This window comes from Plectropomus leopardus, chromosome 3 (assembly GCF_008729295.1).
Source record: "Plectropomus leopardus isolate mb chromosome 3, YSFRI_Pleo_2.0, whole genome shotgun sequence".
NCBI classification, from domain to species: domain Eukaryota; kingdom Metazoa; phylum Chordata; class Actinopteri; order Perciformes; family Serranidae; genus Plectropomus; species Plectropomus leopardus.
Window position 1 is genome coordinate 28,746,960 of NC_056465.1, and position 19,345 is coordinate 28,766,304.

General features: G+C 39.1%; 1 pseudogene; it reads left to right on the forward strand.

Moving 5' to 3' along the window:
* The first annotated feature begins 125 nt into the window (after positions 1-125).
* On the forward strand, positions 126-8,314 carry LOC121941375 (annotated as a pseudogene).
* The last annotated feature ends 11,031 nt before the right edge of the window (positions 8,315-19,345 follow it).

The following is a 19,345-nucleotide window of genomic DNA, read 5'->3' on the forward strand; positions in this document are numbered from 1 at the left end:
CATAGACATAGTTTGTGCTATATGAGCAAAACTGGCAACCCAATGTTGTACATAGCCTCGCGAGATTTCGTCTGAATAATGGGAATCGCTCATGGGTATTGTAGTCCAAAATACTGCCATTCGCTGCCCCAGTTTTTTTAAGACCTTGAAAAGCCCAAATAATCTTGTGCGCAGAGGCAGGCAGCGACAGAATTTCGTCGAGGACATCGTATATAAATAGACAGCACGCTCCTCTGCTGCAGCTCGACACCTGTCTTTTGCAGTCCCCTTCAAGAAACGTCAACAACGCGAGAAAAAACGTGCAGACACCTCGATCCGAAGTTATAAAAGCGAGTGACCAGCCTCCAGCGAGAAAACAAGAAATGTGTGCAAGAATCTGCAGGAGGGCAGACTGGTGACTGATATCGCAGACTTGTAAACACGGGGTCCTTTTAAACACAAGGTAACAAAAATGCATTTACTCATCCACGATCATCTAGATTTATCTCCAACAACGATGCATCGGCCTTTTTGTTTATTATTTGTGTAATTGTGATTTGCAGTTTTCTTGAGGTGTGGCCACTAACGTTGCGTTATAATCTGCACCCATTAGATTTCAGGAAATACGCACGATTAATGATTGATACATTTAAATTTTGCGTTTAAATGCGCTGGAAAGTGAATGTGGATTAAAACAACAGAAGAGCTTTTGTAATGCAATACCACTGTTTACAAGCCAGGCTGTTTGTGTTACTGCGTGTAATCACGTCCTCGCGCAGATATTGACACTGAGGCAGTGCGACACGCGGGCGGTTGTTTTGTCAAATAAAGTCTGTTTAATTGCACTCACGTAAATATTTTTCGTCATATATGTTTTTCTTTTCAGTGTGTTGTCCTGATTGAGTGACTGAGTGTCTGACAGCCTTGGTAATTCGTGAAGGGCACAAATGGCCCACTCTGGGAGCAGCCACCAGAGCCCTCTGCCAGTGGCCGAGGCCCCCGTGCTGACTAAGGTGAGCAATGTTACCTCAAGAGTCATTCACGTGTTCTGCATGAAATGATCAAATGTTTTGCATTGATATAAATGATTAAATATTACACATATGACACATTAGAGCAGCATGGATATGGATATATGGACTACTTTTTTGTGACCTTGATTACAAAAGCTACAGTTGGAAATCAAAATCAGGTCATGAAACATTGAGCAATAACAATTTGCTTGCCAACTGTTTGACTTTTTTTTTTTTTTTTTTGGTAATCGGCATTTTAACTTAGCATTTAAAAAAAAAAAAAATCCTTTTTTGATGTACTTTTTTGGTGAAACTGTTCCATTATCCTATTGTTTTTTTTTTGTTTTTCTTATGATCAACACTAAATCAAACCTCATGTTGTGACTCTCGTGCTCCGCTTGGTGTAATGGAGCTGTTGCTGTGGCCCTTCCTGGAACTACACATACTTTCAAAGGACATGTTTCTACCAGTGCATTGCTCAAAATAGCAGAGAGGTTCCAGTTAAACTAAGCTGGCCTAAATTTACACGGCAGCACTTTGTGTTGTACTGAATGAAGGGAATCAGAAATACTTTTATTGATCCCTGGGGGGAAACTGTGAGACATTACAGACAATATGAAGCAAGTCATTTTAAGAAAGTAGAAATAAGAAGTATGAAAGTAAGATATTAAAAAAATGTACACAAAAGTAAAAATGTGTGAATTATGCTAGTTTTTAGCATTAGTTTGTAATACTGTGTATATGATTGTAGTATTAATTTGTAAAATATTAAAAAATATAAAATATGTGAAATATCCTAAGTATTTAAAGTGTGTAAAATATAAAAAATATGTGCATTACTACGTTAAACACAAGTATGTAAAATATTAAAATATACAAAAAAACTAACATTCTAAGTATTTGAAGTGTGTTCATATACTGTGTATATACACACATATATTCTGCTACATTAGAATGTATAAAACTAGTTTGTGACATGTGTAAAAATATTTTTTTAAATGTGCATTACGTTAGTGTTTAACACTAATGCATTTTAAAATATTCAAAAATATTAAATATGTTTAATATTCTAAGTATGTAAAGATACAAAATTTGTGTATTTCACTACAATTTTTAACATTAGTATGTGACATATTTAAAAATATAAAATGCGTATAATATGCTAAGTACGTACAGGTTGTAAAAAATAAAAAATATGTGTCTCATGCAGTGTTCAACACTAGTATATAAAACATTTAAAGCTTGTAAAAATAAAAAAATGTGTGAATTATGCTACAATGTTTAACATTAGTATGTTAAGCGTATACAAATATTTTAAAAATATGTGTATGCTACAATGTACAACACAATATATACATTAATACGAAAAAAGAAATATTTACAGTTTAAGTTCCAAATGTTAAATACACATTCAAGAGTGGTGTTTGTAAGAACAAATTGGAATACTGACTATTAAACAGCACAAAAATCTGCATTTATAGAATTTTTCCTTTAAAAAAAAGAAAGATAATATAATTTTAGGTATAATCAGTGTGCCAGACATTAGCACATTCTTCATTTGAGAGCTTCCAACAAAGCTGGCATCAGTTGACCCCAGACTGTCCCTTGGTAGATAAAATCATTAAAACCTAATTATACATGTAAATAATGAAAATCAAGAACTAGGTCTTCTTTCCCTTTCTAGTTCAGGTTGTGAAATGTGTTTGTTGTTTGTGCCAAATGCTCTTCTTATCAGTTTGTCGGCTTGTTTATTGGGTTCAACTGTCCCTTCCAGCCGAGTGAATGCTCCCACACACACACACACACACACACACACACACACACACACACACACACACACACACACACAGTTCTGCTTCAGCGGAGCGCCTGTTGGTGTTATCTCCTGTGATTCTGTCACAACAGTTGAGTCATTCTGACTCTAATCCACGTGCAGATTTTGGCTGTTCTGTGGCAGTAACTTTGCTAAGAGATAGGCACGGGACTGTTTTTGCTGATAAGCAAATGACACTTATGTTACATATTTGTGAAGTGAACAGCCGTATCATGAGAAATTAATGATTAAACTTCGTTGTCCACGCTTTAAAAAGTACCCAGTGTAAGGTGGTAGTGAAGATATCATCAGTTATCCTGAGAATCAGTGTTTCACTATCAGTTTGTATAATGAGACACAGGCTCATCTGAAGCAATGCAATGTCAACGTGAATGTTTCCAAACAGGACGTGGAGCCCACATTGACGGCCATGGACTCATTGCTATGTGGGGCCTTTGCTGGAGCTGTAGCCAAAACAGTCATTGCACCTCTGGATCGGACCAAGATCATTTTCCAAGGCAAGAACGACACTGAACACAAAGATTTCCTTCTCTAAATATAGAATCCAGTTCAGAAGTCTTACATAAACACACATATAATGCCACAACTTGTTTTTCTGTTTGTGCAAATTTTTCACTGTAACTGTTCTTAACTCATTGTTAATCCTCTTAGTGGATGTTTAACCTCAACAGTAGAGTGTTGTTTAACCGTGACGTTCACTGTTTCTTGTTGCTCTGCAGTGTCGTCAAACAGATTCTCAGTTAAGGTGAGTTCAGGTTTTTTTTCAGGTTCACTGTCAATAATAATGTTGAACTTTTAAATGCAAAACTTGAATATGTCACACTGCAGTCCTAAAAAAACTACACGTGATTGTGCACCTTGAACATGTTAAGATTATCATGTTAGATTACACATGTGTAAAGCATAAAGGTCATCTGTGTCTGCTCTTAACTCAACATACATCCACACCTGCAGGAAGCCTTCAGGTTCATCTGCTGCAGCTACAAGAGGGACGGGCTGCTCAGTCTGTGGAGGGGGAACTCTGCCACCATGATAAGGGTCATGCCCTACGCAGCCATCCAGTTCTACTCACATCAGCAGTACAAAAGTAAACTGGGGAGCTACTACGGCTACCAGGGAAAGTGAGTAGAGCATTTTGATTTCATTTTAGTTTATTTATCTATGTATTTTAAGATAAAAACATCACAGATTTGTTTTTAGCCATGCTAGCAGATTGCTCTGGGGATGACAAAGTTAGTTGTTCGGTTGGTCGCTCAACAACCTTGGTCAAAACCATAGACTACCCACTTCACCCTCCTACAGCGCAAAAATGACTTCAGATATCCTGGAAGTAGATTTGCGAATCCTTGGATGGCGAAGGAATGGCCCGCCCTACGCTGCCTCTGGTTACCTTAAGCCTCCTGCAGACTTTGAGATTTTTACAATCTTAAAGTTTAGTGCAGCTATAATGTGCGACACGGGCAAGCTACGACGTACGTTCATCAACATCAAAACGCAGGAACAAAATGTCGTCTGTGTGCGTCATCCCTCTACGCTGATGGTGAGAGCAAAATGTAAACAAAAACAGATCGAGCCCTCACTATCGTGGCATTTATGCGTGTCGGAAAAAGTCTGAAGAAAGACAATAAGGAGGAGAATGTGGATGCGGTCGTGGCGGGGGAAAAGAGGCCAGTTGGCACGCCAGTTTTGCAATAAGAGTTTGGAGTGAGTAATGGCCACCGTAGCACCTCTCTCACTGTGCGACATAGGACCGCCGTTTTAGAGACACGACCGAAGATATCGCCACGTTTCCGTCACGATGGTTACCTTTCGTCTGAGACAGCCCAAAATCACACAGCGTATACCAGGCTTAACCCCACATTCTTACCATAACCCGAACCAATCCCACTCCTCTTACCTAAGCAACCCAACCCAACCAACGCAGGCAATGAATACCAGCCAATCAGAGGGAGAGTGGGGCGGGTAATTCCTCGCTATCCAAGAATTCACAAATTTGCATCCTGCTAGCGCCCAACGCCATTTTGCGCTGGTGATGTCATTTGGAGCCAGAGTCTGCACAATAACAAAATCCGCCATATCCCGTTCCTGCTCATACACTCGTCCAACTAATGATGAGCGGCACCAAAGCACACCGAATGGCACACACAGCATAATGTCAAACCCCCTTTTTATAGCTTCAAATCACGAGTTATAACCCAGCTTGTCTTAAAAATGAAAACGTTAACAAACATCAGGGTGATATGAAACCTACATTGATTTGATGAGTACTTTTACTCTGGCACGTCCCATCTCTTAACATGGAGAGGCTGGCGTTTATGATGTACCGCAGTCAGCAACCAGGGGGCGATCAAGATGTTTTGGCATCACTTTTGTGAGCTCTCACATCACATACAGTTGTTGTTCCAGACTGAAATAAGATTTTAACGTTGTCATTTGACATGTTATTTGTCAATCCTCTGTTGACTTTACATTTTAGGCCTTAAGTGGGTAGCATCTGACTCCTTTGATTTTAAGATAATTATTTATCTGAGGTGCACAAGAACAAAACTGTTATAGACCAAGGACAAGTAATCAGGTCTCAATTCGGGCATTACACCCTCACAGAGCCACTCCTCCTTGTGTTATGCTGATGTGGCTTAAAGCACAACTGTGCCAAAGTTCAGCCTCACAGAGACTTCAGCATGGCTGTTGACTCGTTTTTAAATCAGCAAAAATAAAGATTTTTTTGCATTTTTATTATTATTGCTTTTAATGTTTACTACAGGTTATTATTGTGTTGTTTTTTTTTAGCGTCACACTATTATGACGGGCCCTTGTGCACACTAGTTACTAGTAATGTGCTTAAACTAGCTGTTATATAATCTTATTGTGTTATTGGGTGACACCAACATACATGTTAACAAGAAATCATCACTGCATAGATGTTAATGAGAACATTTCCAAAGAAAATAAGGAAATTATTAATTCAACTGAAAAATTCTTTAGTGTTGAGTCATAGTTTGTGTAGAATAAGGACATATTTTATAACATTTTGTCACAGATTGCTGCTGACTATTAAAAAAAAACATGATGGGGATGAATTTGCATCTTCAGTGGCAAATATAGCAATTGTTATTATTACTGTGAGCTCTTCTTCGTACAAACGCATATTTCTAAGGTGGCCATCTGGATTTACTCACAAGAGCCTGTTTCTTCCCTACATATTGTTGGAGGGCCCCAGTGCAACCACACTACCTGCAGCGTCTATGTTTACACCCCTGTATTGTTTTTTTCAGAACTCTGCCTCTTTTGCCTCGCTTCCTGGCTGGTTCTCTAGCCGGCACCACCGCTGCTATGCTGACCTACCCTCTGGACATGGTGCGAGCCAGGATGGCCGTCACAGCCAGAGAAATGTAAGCACACATCCCCTGTTTGTTACACTCCCATAACACCACCTACTGTTTACAGAGTGCTCTGTCTCTCCGTACAGACTCACCCTGAATGTGAGTCTGTAACAATAAAATAAATTAATTAATTTAAAAAACACAGTTTTAAATGAAAGTAATGTCTTGCCTGGTGCTTTTTCTTGGGACAGGTACAGCAACATCATGCACGTCTTTGTGCGGATCTTTCGAGAGGAGGGTGTGAAGACCCTTTACAGAGGTTTCGCACCCACCATCATGGGTGTCATCCCGTATGCAGGCATCACATTCTTCACATATGAGACCCTCAAGAAGCTGCACACAGGTACAGATCACATAGAAATGATATGCATAATCTGAAAGTGTGAAACCTGAAGATTAACCCTCTAACACCTGGATTGACATCAGTTTTGTGCTGCATCAATCACCATCAATCATAGAAATCTGTATTTGTAATTATTTCAACCATTGATATTACAATAAAAAAAATATTTTTTTTAACCATTAAAATTTTCAACATGTTTTAATATATATATATATATATATATATATATATATATATATATTTTTTTTTTTTTTTTTTTTTTTTCAGCACTCCTTGAGGTCATTTTTCTTTTCTTTTTTTTGTTTATCGGGTCTCTTGTCTCCATTTAGTAAAGTAAAGTGAAACTGTAGATATCTCGCTGAATAAAAAAAAAAAAGTGTCAGGTGTTTAATTTCTTTCTGTGTTTTCTCTCTCTTTAGAAAAAACCACACACGATCCAAGCCATACCACTGTGAGCTCTTAGCTTTCGGTGCCTTCGCTGGCCTGATGGGACAATCTGCCTCATACCCTCTGGACGTGGTGCGCCGGCGCATGCAGACAGCTGGCGTCATGGGCTCATCATGCAGCACGACCCTGGGGACCATGCGTGAGATCGTGACACAGGAGGGAGTCATACGTGGACTGTACAAAGGCCTGAGCATGAACTGGTTCAAAGGGCCCATTTGTGTGGGGATCAGCCTGTACACTTTTGACACCATGCAAGACCTTCTGATCAAGCTGCAACAGATGGGCTACTTCGCCCACTGAGTCATTTGGGAGCGACAGAGGGACAACGAAAAGCACAGAGGGAGATTGTCAACTCTGTGGCAATAAACTGTCTGCACTGTCAAGGCCGTCTTGCCGCACACTCCTTCACACAGGAGGTCAGAGGAGGGGATAAGTGGACAGATCTGTTGCGCACAAAGAAACACAGCATCTCACACTTTGATAAATGCACCGTCAGGATTCACTGACAGAGAGAGAGAGAGGAGGCAATAAAAGTGTCTTTACATTTTTCTCATGCAATCACAGCTTTGTTTGTGTTGCCATCAGGGTAACTTGAGTGATTAACAGATGATAAAGACTGATTTGTTTGTGATGGGTGATGTGGAGCAGTTTGTGTTGTGTAGATAATGCTTGCACTTTAGTAGACCTGCAATGTTTTTTCAAGTTAATCAACAGGGAGAACTTGTTTTTAATGAGCTTTATTGCTTTTAAATTGGAGGGAAATTTTTTTTTTTTCATTTTTTTTAATCATGTTGCTTTCTTTTTGATCATTTCAAACGGCCTGATCGCGCAGGATTATGATTTGTAAGTTTTTGTTTTAAATTTCAATTTTGCAATGGTGTCGCTGTAGGTTGAACTGAAATTGACAGAGCAGATGATTGTAGAGGGGTGATCATGTCAGCAGGACTGCACAGTTTCACTGTCCATCCAGCACTAACCAGATGTAATATAGTATTAAATACCCTAATGAGTGGAGGCTAATCAAATATATTAGAAATAAATATATACATCTAACAGATTTTGATATATGTGCATATTAATAAGATGTGATTTTTGTACTGTGCCCACATTGCTGTGTAAACTCCATCCTTGCTTTGACTTGAGTGTAAGGCATCAAAAATTAAAAACATGCCAAAGCATTCAACTCGGTCATAAGTTTCATGTAAATAAGTTTTAACTATAATGATTATGTACATTTCAAAGATTCAGTGTTTCCAAAGATGTACGTTTACAGTTTCATGTTAACCTGAACCTTCAATAAAGTGTCCATCCACAACTGTGAGCAGTGAGTCCTTTTGTCCACTGGAGGGGGCCATTTGATAAGCTAATCACATCATCAGTGACAGTACAGACTGGTCTTAAACTGGGAATTTTAATAGGAATAGTTGGATACACAAGGTTTTTACTGGCTGTGCAAAGATCTGTAATTTTTAGTGGAGCAACCATTGACTTTTTGAAAAATGTTCATATAAAAATCTGGTCATAATAAAGATCCTAAATCAATGACATGTTTATGTGTGGTTTTTTCACCCATTTCCCTTACAGACTGGAAATTTTAGATAAAGGGCAACACAACCTATTCAGAAATTAATGTTATTTCCATGGCCAAATAAAAGTTTGATTACTGTTTGTGAGTATGAGCTTATCTCACTCAAAGCCAGAAACTGCAGATGTAAGTAAAATCGCCCCCCTAAACATTTTCTAATTTACCCACAAAAATAAAGTTATTCACACAGGGCATTGTTTTTGCACTTTTAGTATGCAAAAGTGCCGGAATGCATAAAACTGCATGAAAATAAAGCTAATTAAAAATAAGTTCCAGCAGTGGATTCCCTGCATCCCAACAGAGGTCCTAGCTGAGCCCCTAATATCCTAAAAACCTTGAAACATCCTGAAATCCTCAAATGGTCCTGGAATCCTACAGAGGTCCCAAAATCCAAGAAACGTCCAAAAATCCTCAAGATGTCCTAAAATCCAAGACATGTCCTCCAGTCTTAGAAACATACAAAAGTCCTAGAACATCCTAAAATCCAGGAAATGTCCTTAAGTCCTAGAAATGGCCTCAAATCCTAAAAACAGCCTAAAATCCTGGAAACAGCTTAAAATCCTTGAAACACATCTGAGGCCGCCGCCAGTGGCCCCTGGCCCCCTGTCAATTCGCAAACATGGCCCCCAAAGCAAAGCAAGTTCAGTATCCCTGTCATGGGGTACCAAGTCTGGAGCTGCTGTGGAGAAAACAGATCCTTTCACACTGCCTGTTCACAGCGGGAATATCACGCCATTATGCTACCATAGTAACAGCACCGAAATGGTGTCTGTATGAAAAGGACAGACGGCAGGGACCATAGGCAGGACAGGTATAACATTCTCACAAGTGTCAGGCATGCCACCCACCACAGGAGATTTAAAAATCAGCCAGCAGCAGTTAGTGTCTAGCTCTAAGAAGAACAGCAGCCGTAAATGTCTGCAAACTCAGAAAACTATGAAGTCCAGGAGCTCCTGACCTTTTAAGCAGAAGACGAGATCAGCTGCCACATAACAGAGATGGTAGATTGTTTTGTTTATAAACCGCATGTTTTCTGTCACATGAGAAGTCAACACTGTTGTGGTAAATGTCGCGCCTCTTTTGGTTCCACGATGCCGGTCTGCTATCTTAAAAATAGAACAAAGGAGCGGGATGATGCTGCCGTCGATTGGTTCTGTGTAAAAATGCAAAAGATGCATAAAGAAGGGTCTTTATAGCGACCCTATACCATGATCATTTAAAGCTTTAAATAACTGCTTTTGCAATGATGTACTTTTAACTCCACTTTTATTTTACTAAAATGCAAATGACACACACTAAAAAACACACACACACCACACACACACACACGCATACAGGGTTCCTACATATTGTCATGGACAACATTTCTAAACTTTTCCATGACTTTTCAATGATACATATTTTATTTTTGCCCTACTTGCCCATAATTGTGATTTAAGCTAGCTGGCGGATATGAAGGGAGACATGATGAAATGAAAAAAACTTACATGATGGTAGATAAACACACATCAATGCATATAAGACTTATGTTATGTCAACAGGTTCAGAAAATAAATTTGCTGTTATTTTACACTACATTACACAAACAAAACAAACAAAATTCTCAAGACTTTTCCAAATCTTTTGGTAATTTTTGTTAATTCCATGATTTTTTTCATGACCATATATATATATATTTATATATATATATGCATGTGTGTGTGAGAGAGACAATCTAGTATTAAAATACTACTAAAAAAAAATGAAAAATTACAACATTAAAATACTCTTACCCGCAAACAGAATCTTAAAATAATCTATGATAAATTAGGGAGCTCATGGTATAATCATAGAAAAAAATATTTGTATCATGGTTACAGTACTTTAAAAGTAGCCATCCTGTACAGCAAGTACCTTTTTAATTTTGATATTTTAATGGGGCTACAGTTTACTGATAATACATCTGACCGTTTAGTTCAGTGACAATTTAAATCCAATTTTTTTTCTTGTAATGTAGTAATTTTAGACTGCAGCATTACTACTTTTACTTAAAAATCTGATTAATAACATCAAAACCAAATATCAGTTAATACTAGCTGACATGTTTGCTCACCTCCTTCTTCAGTTGGGAGTCGGGCTGGGTCACCGGTGGGGAGACAGGGCTGCTCAGGGTGAGGATGCGTCTGTACTGGCCTGATACCAGACAGGGAAAACTGATTTAGTATGAATAAGTTTCTCAAAGTTTGCGTGTATTGATTAAATGATGAAGGAGCAACATGTAAACAAAATTTCCTATAAAGAAATTAGCTAATGTTAGCGTTAGCCTGTTTCACTGTGAACCGAACAGGTTAATTTCCACCGCTCACAGTGACCCACCTTTCCGTGTGAAGAATTCCTCTCTTTTCTCTCTCGTTTCCTTTCATTTTTGGTAGCCAGACTTTTCTTTGATAAGTTTCCACTTTCAAATACATCAACTTTCTTCACTCCGCTTTGCTAGCAGGTAGCTTACCGTTAGCTCCAGGTGTCGGGGCAGGACCGAACCATTTCATGAAAACACAGGGGGGGGATCAAAATAGAGGCTCTCTGGATGTTTACTGTTTTGCCACAAAGAAGAAACGAAAAAGAAAACGCACATCCTAAATCAAACCTCTTGATAATGGTGATAGCGTACTGGTTTTCCATTGAAATTGTTAATGTCCTTAGTAGCGTCCTAACTTTTCTCCCCCATGCTTCGCCACTGTGTGGGTGCTCTCAGTGTCATCTTCAACATCTCTTATTGATTATGGGGCACTTCCTAAATTTATATCCAGTAACAGGTACACTCTATTTCAAACTATTTCAAATTGCCTGGGGGACACTTTTGAAGAATTACAGGAAGCCAGGGACCAGTCACAGCATCCCCATACCTGTTCCTAGGATTTTATTAATTTCTAGGACTTTTAGATTTTAGGACATGTCTCAGATTTTAGGATGTTTCTAGCATTTTAGGACGTTTCTAGGAATTTTGGACAATTCTCGGATTTTGTCGGTTTTTAGGATAGTTGCTGGATTTTAGGTTGTTTCTAGGATTGTACAACGTTTCTCGGTTTTTAGGACATTTGTGGGATTTTTGGGACATTTTTTAGGGCGTTTCTAGAATTTTGGTACGTTTCTAGGATTTTAGATGTTTCTAGCATGTTAGGACGTTTCTGGGACATTAGGATGTTTATAGGTTTTTAGGACATTTCTAGTAGCCTATTTTAAGACAGTTCCATGATTTCAGGATGTTTCTAGGATTTTAGGATGTTTATAGGTTTTCTGACATTTATGGCATTTTAGGGCATTTCTATGATTTCAGGGCATTTGTCGGATTTTAGGCGTTTCTAGATTTTTAGGGCGTTTTTAGCATTTTAGGATGTTTCTCATTTTAGAACATTTTTTGGATTTTATACATTTTATTATATAATATATATAATAATATAATATTATATATATATTTCAAGGATTTTAGAAAATGTCTAGGATTTTAGGACATTAGGGGCTTATCTAGGACCTCTGTTGAGGGGTGCAGGGGTCCCCCACTCATACTTTTTTGATCAACAAGCTCTATTTTGATGCTGTTTTATGCACTTTGGCACCTTTTGTATACTTAAGTACAAAACAATTCCCAGTGTGAATCACTTAATTTATATTGTGGATTAGAAAATGGTCGGGAGTCCACCCTGAAGGAGGCCAAATTTGTCCAAGTCAAGTATCACTATCCAGTGACATGATAAAATTTGAGTTTTAGCACCCTAGCATTTGGGTTTTGGAGAGACTTGTTCATGATTACATGTATTTTCTGGATTGTAGGAATAATATGACCTTTGAAAAATGGGCGTATTTCCTGATCATGATTAAATGACATTATCCAATACCTCACAAAAAATGTAAAACAACAACATATATACTGTGTTAGTTTGATTATTTCCAGCTGATCCACGTGTGTGAGACCTCCTCCATCTCTTCTGTGTCAGTAGATGGCAGCATTGAGTGGCTCCTCTTCCTCTCGGTGCATCCTGGACCATCATGGAGGTTAGTTAGGCTCTGATCACCTCGTGGCCTGAACTTGACCTGCCCTCTGCTCTCTGAGAGAAGTATGGTTATTTTTCTCTTATCTATCGTAATTAATTCAAACATTATGTGCAAATTTTCTCTTGATTTGTGGATTTATGTGTCAATATACAAAAGCAAAATTTTGTAAAAAAAAAAGAATTTATACTACTAAACACAGATTAGACAAATTATACACCTTAACATTGCATAATAATATACATAATCATTTATGTATTGTGTTTTTTACATTTATGTTTTATACACAATTTTTTACTGCAAATATGAAGGTAACAGTAAAATTTACATGACATTATAATGATTGAAATCTTTAAGAAAGTGGAACTCATTCCCAATATTTAATATTTTATTTGTATTATCTACATTGACTCTATGAAAAAAATTGTGATAATAATATAAAAAAAAAAAAAAAAACACAGTCAGACTGGCAACAAAAATACCCAGAAATATGTAGCAACTGTAAATGAACATGGAAAAAACCCTAGGCAAAACATTTATTAAAAATTTTAATCACATATTTTACATTCAGTATGTACATGTTTTACATTTCCAATCTAAGCAGATTTAACAACACTGAGGTGGCCTCACACATCAACCCACATCCAAACATCAAAAATATTTAAATTTATTTTACCCTACACTGTACAATTTCAAACGTTTGAACTATTTTGTAATTGATTTGGCGACATCCTTATTACAGTTTCAATCATGTAAAAAATAAATAAGATATTTGAGTAATGGCATGCTGCATTCAAAGGTAATCATTTTTCCCCGCTCCTCCTGTTTTGCTGCACTGGTTAGTGCGCATGAGCTGTGACTAAATCTGAATAGGTTGTGAATGTGTGTGCCCGCTCCGTCGCATCGGCGGCAGCATCATCCACCACCTGAAACCGCTTCCCTTTCTCCGCCAGCTGCTGAGTGTCGTCTCCTGAACTTCATGTCCGAGCAGCTGGACGGAGGGACTCCTGCCCTCCTTTTCCATCTGTCCATCCTCTCATCTCTCCGTCTCACATCCTTTCCTGCCTATATGACCTTGACTGTGAATTATGGGATATCCTGCCACCCCACAGTGTGCAGCCACCCAGCCTGGTATTGCAACAATTGAAACAATACCACAGGGTGGATAACATGGTCGGAGGGCGGGTGCCTGAGAGAAGCAGGAGGAGGAGGAGGAGGAGGAGGAGGAGGAGGAGGGGGGTGGCGGTGGAAGGATGCTTCTTGAAGGCGCCGTTGCCATAGGTAACCTGGATCTGTGCCAGGAGAGGGGAGTGAACCATTTGCATGTATTCAAATCTCGCATGAATAATTCACTTTGAAGCCCCTGCTGGAGCGCTGGCAGACAATAGCCGTTCACACACACAAATGCACAGTATACAGGCAAAAATGCACACAAATGCAGCCACACACACCAACCCGGGCTGATCCTGTGTGAGAAAGGTGAGGAGGTTACGCTGGGGAGGCACACAGGAATAAAGCCGTTCTCACAACTAAAACGGATGCGGCGAGACAGTTGCTGCGGCTGTAAAATCACTTTGCATTCTCTTAAAAATGTTCTGTTTAGATGAGACACAACACATGCATAAGCAGGTTTGACTTTGAGCTTACGCTGTGGATGTCACACCACAGGAGGCTGAGAATGAAAGCAAACATACGCACACATGTTCACACCCCTACGGCGCCCTGCAAAAGCCACGCTGGCTCGAATCCTTCACTCTTAAAGGCCACCTTAGCTTCTGGAACACCTGGCCCCTTTCATAAATTCAGCAGCATTAAAAAGCCTTGAGAGGCATTTTATCAAACATAAACGTCCCTGTAAACGTTCCCCCGTAAACTTGCCTTAGAAAAGCCAAGAAACGAGAGAAAAAGTAGCAAATCACGCCAACGTGACTATAAAACTCAGTCAAGAACAGCTATAATTCCCCTCTATGCATGCATGCTGATATTTACAAGTGCTATAGGAACGTCATCCTCTCCCACCTCGGAGCTCCCTCTCCGCCATAGCTCAGTCTTGTTAATTTTATAAGATCCAGCATATTGCCACTTATCGGCTGGCAGCGTTGTAAAAGCTCTGGGGTCAGTGCATTACTGAGCTGCTGGGCTCCGCTCTTCCATTAGAGGGAGTGTTCAGGCTGCGTTGGCCTTCACTCAATCAAATACAGGCTCCAAACGGCTGCTCCAAGTGCAGATGAGGGGGCACAAACGCACACTTTCACACATATACACACATACAAATGGAGACTCCTTCAATCCCGGGTTGTGAAACTATAGCATGCATAAATCTGAGCACATAAATCCACACACACACACACACACGCAGAGTACGTGCTTGTCCTCACTGTTTCCAGCCCGGAGGGGGCAACACATTCATTTGCATGGAGTGTTTGCATTTAAAGAGAGTAAATGTATAGGTGTGTGCGCTTGTGCTGCAGCTGACATTTTCACCATTTGGCATTTGAACAGATTCAACACTAAATGAAATGTACCCCCCCCCCCCCCAACCCCCCGCCGATCTGTGGATCAGGTGAAACAGATGAGAGGTGAGCGGTGCAGGCTAGCAGCGAGCAGGAATAAGAATCAGGCCGGGATTTAATATGGATGCCAAAATAGAAAATTTAAATAGAAGTTGTGTTTGTTGGAACATGCGGTAAATTATTCTTCACAATCAGTCTGGAAATGAGGTCAATTTTATGCCAGTGTCTGTCAAGGTAGAGTCAAGGTCACAGGAAGTTAAAGTGGGTGTTAATGCGAGCCGTGGTGCATTCCTCTCTCATAACTAATTATGATGGCGTAGTAAGAAGATCGTCTGACTTCTTCTCCTTCATTTTTGCAGTCTGTCTGTTGTTTGCGTGCTCCTGATTCAAAACGCTCTCGTCAAGGGATACCCAACCTGCTTTGCTTGGGGGCCACTTTTGCAAAATGACTGGAAGCCAGGGGCCAGTCGCAGCAGCCTATTACATGTTTCTAGGTTCTTATGACGTTTCTGGGATTTTAGTACATTTCTAGGATTCTAGGAAGTTAACATGACTTTTGGAAATTTCTAGGATTTTACAATATTTTCTAGGATTTTAGGATGTATTGTGGATTTTAGGACATTTCCAGAATTTTAGAAAGTTTCTACGATTGAGGACATTTCTCAGATCTTAGTACATTTCATGGATTTTAGGACATTTTTTGAATCTTATAACATTTTTAGGATTTGAGGACATTTCTAGCACCCAGCACCGCGGGGGCCATATTTGGCTGTGAGTTTCACTGCTCTAGTCCAATTCCAAGGCCAACAACTAATTATGTTACTTCCCATTTAAAATATAACATGTTTCGTCTAAAATGTAACCTCTTGCACGTGTCAGCAATCCTATTTTATGAGCGACTGTCATTTATAATTTGCAAATCGTTTCATTACTTCACACATTTGCAGACTGAGCACATATAAAGAAAAGGGATACCGAGCCTCAGTGAGTGTGTGCCCATTTATAAACATGTATGTATTTTTCCTGCAGGAGTAAAAAGCTGGGGGTGGGATGGTGGGCCGGTGGGTGGACGTACGAAGGAGAAGCCTCTGACAGACTTTGCATGAGAATGGCCGGGGTCCTGTGAACCTTCTGCTCCCTGTGTCCACATTCAATGGCATCGCTGCAGTTAGCATGACAAACTCCAAGTTCTCGGACTTTTTTTTAAAGCGGCCTGCTCCCCCCTACCCCTCCCTCCTCCGTCTCATTCCGTCGACCCCATCCATCCACGTTCTGACTCCACCATAACCCCCTTTTGGCTATAGCCTCAACTTGCTCCTCTGTGTGCCCCGTGGGCCGAGCCTACGGATTTTATGAGGTGTCTGGGGGGGTTACCAAGTTCAGGGGAGCCAGAGAGACAAGCCCTGCACACACACACACACACACACACACAGAGATACACAGAACTATTGAGCACAAAAAAGATTATTTTTACATTTTAAATTCACCAAAATCCAAACTTAAAAACAACATCAAAACTACACACAATCGGTAACCTTCAGGTTTCATCCACAGTCATTTTTTTTCCTTGAATTTTTGCATCTCTGCGCTCTCACGCCACATCAACACGATTCTGGAGTCAGCCTTTCATTACACGTGAATGTGAGAACGCTCATCTGGGTCTGAAATTAGAACGCTTACATAAGAATTTAATTTTGTATGTGTGCATGCTGGGATGGCACACCAGTGGGTCACAGCTGAACTCTATGAACTCAAATTCCTCGGATACTAAAGCATTAAAATAAAAAATAAAAATAAAAAAAGATCAAATGCGCCTCTTAGTAATATAAAACAGATTTTTTTTCATCTTCTATTTACATAATACACCTGTTAACATACACTGGAGGCACATTGTGCCATGTTTTTTTAAAGGACTCTGGCTGCAGTCGTTTTGCTCGTTACTATCGCCTGTATGTAATCAGCCATTTAAAGCTTGTTGTGAGGCACGCTTATATAAATGTAAAATAAATAGACACAATTAACACTGGGCTGTGTTATGTAGATGGATGCTTTACACCATGATGGGTTTAATATTAATAACAATTGGATATCGTAGTATATATGTGCAGTGTTTGTACACGAGCTCATTATGGCACTCGTATGAATCCTGAGGGCCAGAAATACACTCCACACTCTGTCTGTGTTATGAAGGACAGTTACCATTTAATCAATCTAATTTGCACTGTTGAAATATTCTGTATTTTGAAGTGCTGTAAAGTATCTTCACAATTAGAAATATGATTGCATAATTCAAACAATGTAGTACTCGTTTTTGTGACTAAAGAGCAACTTGAATACAACAGCTTTTATTCATCAGGGCCAACAACCGCATTTGTTTATTATGGTAAAAAAAAAAGATTCATTGTGCACGGCCGATTTGCTTCTTCTTCTTTTTCTAATTAATTAAACCTCCCCCGCCCCCTGTGATGTGATTTAACCAATGGATGCAAAAAAAAAAAGGAAAAAACAGGCCGACATTAAATACACTAAACTATTTGGAAATGTTTTATTCTTCCACAGAAATAACATAATACAAACGATTTGCTCGTGTAAAATGTGTTAATTTTTAATGATGCTGTTCATTTATTCCAGCCTTTTTTATTCCGACTCGTTTAGCTTATCATGGCTGATCAAAACGATTAAAGAATAAATGAAATTACATTATCTTTACTGCTCTCCTGTGACACAATAACTCTTTAATTGTAGTTTACATGCATTTAAAAAAGGGATTCACACTCCTCCCTACAAATCGTCTTATTTGTTTTGGTGATCTTTGTGCAGCTCTGTCCTGCTGTTAAAGGCCTTTGTGTTGTTAACGGATGAGGATGTTAGAGACTTTTCATCCACAAACAAACAGCAGAGCAATTAAAAGACAATTAGCTGACCCCTGAGTGTTAGTTAAGGCCGACAATGGGCTGCTTTTACAACTCAGGGAGCTGTTAGGAAGCAGTGTGGTGGACAGGTTAAAGAGAGGTTTAATAAACTCAGAGGGGCTGTGTTCATAATAAAGGGCGCAGGTTTGCATCTGCATTCGGGAGTACGCATGAAACGAACACAATCAGACACAATTTCCTGCATTCTGCTGATTTTTTATGCAACAATTTGTGCCTTTTCTGTATTAATTTATGGTGTAAATTCTGTCAAAATAAAAGTCTTCCGCTACATTTATGTTTTGGGTGACAAATGTTCTAAATATCGAGGGGGACTTGTGCTCAAACTAATAATCATTTATCTGTACTTTTGTGGGAGAAATAATTTTTTATGCAACAATTTGTCCCTTTATGCATCAATTTAAGGTGAAAATCTCTTTAATTTTGTGAAAATAAAAGTCTTTGGCTATGCAGTGTTTTGGGGACAATGCATATGTTCTAAATATTGAGAATACCAACCTGAAATCTACATCTATTATCATAGTCATTTATCTGTACGTGCAAGGGAAAGATTTTTTTTAATGCAGAAAATGTGCCTTTTCTGCATTAGTTTATGGTGTAAATGTCTTTTATTTTGTGAAAATAAAAGTCCTGTGTTACTTCCATGTTTTAATTGGGAGAACAAATGCACATTTTAAATAATGAAGGTAATTTGTGGCCCTCATCCCACCCCAAATCTAAACCTATGATCATCATAATTCACCTGTATGTTTGTGAGCTTGAAGTTAAATTGACAAAATCTTAAATATTAATGTGTTTTATTTACTTTTTCTCCCGTTTCCTAAGAGGCACAGGTAAGTATATGTGGAATAGCAAAAACAGTTTAAAATAATGGACTACAGTATATTTTGTAGTGACCATACAGACATAATAAACATTTAAAAAAACCTTGAAGTGGTAAAAAAGAAAGAAACAAGTAATTCTATCTTTCAACACGAGCTAAAATGTTTCACGCTGGTGTTCACATTTACCATCAGGAGTGAGCAGGCCTCGCTGTCACACTCGTACACTGTATACAGACTGTATGTGACATGATCCGTAACTCTATCTATAGGTGTTATGGTATCATTCCCACCATTAAAGAGGTTTTCCACCTTTCCAATGACCTCCGCCTCGCCTCACAGGACACAGAAAACGACCTGATGGCAATGTCTTTCACTGTACACAGACTACGCTCTGTGTGTGTGTGTGTGTGTGTGTGTGTGTGTGTGTGGGGGGGGGCACTCCGACTGCGGTGTCTTGAGAAAGCG